The 2,062-nt window shown below is 43.3% G+C and overlaps 1 pseudogene across 1 annotated transcript; it reads right to left on the bottom strand.

The window, feature by feature from the left end:
* Nucleotides 1-594: 594 nt before the first annotated feature.
* Nucleotides 595-1,068, bottom strand: LOC308563568 (glycine cleavage system H protein, mitochondrial pseudogene; annotated as a pseudogene). The gene has a single exon. The product of its transcript is annotated as a glycine cleavage system H protein, mitochondrial pseudogene (transcript).
* Nucleotides 1,069-2,062: the final 994 nt, after the last annotated feature.

Below are 2,062 nucleotides of genomic sequence, written 5' to 3'. Positions count from 1 at the left end.
AAGCAAGATACGGTATTACATAAGGCTTAAGATAACAATGTTATCCTTGAAATACCTAATTTTTATAACTATATTTTGCCACAGATAATTTCAGTAATTCTGAATATTATAACTGTAGTCTAGCCTCAAAATCATAGGGTGTTGTGAAAAAGATGCGTATTGTGTTTATCTGCAATCATTAAAAGTTAAGGGGTATTTCCTTCCATTGTTGCAGTTTCTTTTTCCATTGGTATTACTAAAAGTTGCTATTCTAAATCTTCTATCTAGCCCTGATGGTGTGGCTCAGTGTTAGAGTGTCAGCCCACACACCAAAGGGTCGTGGGTTCAGTTCCTGGTCAAGGGCACTTACTTGGGTTGCAGGTTCGTTCCCTTGCGCAGGAGGCAACCAGTTGATGTGTTTCTCTCATATCGATGTTTCTTTCTGTCTCTCTTTCTCTCCCCTCCCTCTTTCCCTTCCACACACTCTAAAAAAATCAATGGAAAAAATATCCTCGGGTAAGGATTACCAAGCAAAATAACCTTCTATCCACCGCTAATTTAAGACAATTATGCTAGATCAAGTTTTTTCATACTTTATTTAGGGTGTTTCTATTTTCACTCCTCAGTAGATTTTATGTATTTCTCATACGCTTCTTGACCCATTGGTTCATCTAGTTCTGAGGGGTTACTCAGTGTCATCTTGATCAGCCAACCATCTTCATAACAAGATTTGTTGACAAGTCCTGGATTTTCTACAAGAGCTTCATTAATTTCAGTTACTTCTCCTGACAGAGGAGAACAGAGTTCACTAGCAGCTTTCACACTTTCCAAAGCACCAAACTCATCTTATTTGTTCAATTTTGTCCCAACTTCAGGCAGACTACAATAAATAACATCTCCCAGAGTTTCCTGTGCAAAATTGCTGATTCCCACTATCCCAATACCATTTTGTGTGAGTTTACACACTGAGATCAGACTGGGGCGGGCATGCAATGTTCAGATAGCACCTGCCCTCAGGTGTCAGGGCCTCGGTGGGCAAGGTGAGGCCCGCGCCCACATGGTGTGCAGGATGCAGGCCCCGGCCAGCATGCTCAGTGCCCCCCAGAGCACTGTGTTCACAGGAGTGCTATTCTCATCAATTTCCTGCCTTGTCCTCCAATGCAGTGAGTCATATTGTGGTAGGCATTGTTATCCCACTTAAAAGAGGGCAATGGTATCATTACCACAGGCCTGTGATTAAAGAGCAGCAAGTCATTGCTGGGACTGAGACCCAAGAGGCATTTCTATTGGACCTGTCTTCATAGAATCTTTGTTTTGTGTTGGTGTTGTTTTTTTTTTCTTTATGACTGTCTGAGATTAATATTAACCCAATTTCATATATGTCAGTTGGATGGAGCTGGGCTTGGTAGAAAGAGAAATTGGATTTGTCTTGGGTCTTCGAAACCTTTCAGGTGCTTGGGTGGTTCCTATTGATTGGGCGGTTTTCTCGGGCCCTGCAATCTCCTATGCCTAGATTTGAGTTATCCTTGGACCTATATTCTGTCCTGGTTTCATATGCTCCATCATGTGTGTTCTGAGTCTGAGCCCTCTTTCCTAGGATCTGGTTTCTGTCATCTTGCAGGGGACATAGAAATTCGAGCCAAACTTGGAGTGGATTTCATTTATTCAACAATCTGCTCAGTGCCAGTGACTGTCATATGTACCAAAGATGGTATAAAAAGGGTGCATGTGGGAAGAAAATCCTTCTGAGTAGGCATTTTGCCTGAGTAGCTGTGTATACACATATCTTTCTCTGTGGTAACTTCATTCCAATCTTCTCATGGTGCAAAGATAAAAGCCACCCCCCAAAGGCAGTTCTGATCCATAGTGGGATGTTTCTTCTTGGGCTCATGTGCATCCTTTGATTATAAAGGAAATTTCAGGTCTCTGGGAGTCCAGACCCAGTATGTGAACCAGCGGGCCCTTAAGGCAGGACAACTTACTCTCACTGGTAGGTGATTTGGATACTGGGGGAACCTCACTGGAGCCTCCAGCTGATGGACCTCCCCTACTTGCTCTGTCTGGGGGCCTGGGCGCCTATGGG

This window comes from Miniopterus schreibersii, assembly GCF_964146895.1.
Source record: "Miniopterus schreibersii genome assembly, chromosome: 11".
Lineage (NCBI taxonomy): Eukaryota > Metazoa > Chordata > Mammalia > Chiroptera > Miniopteridae > Miniopterus > Miniopterus schreibersii.
Note: the sequence above shows the minus strand (reverse complement) of the source record. Positions and strands in the feature narration are given on the sequence as shown.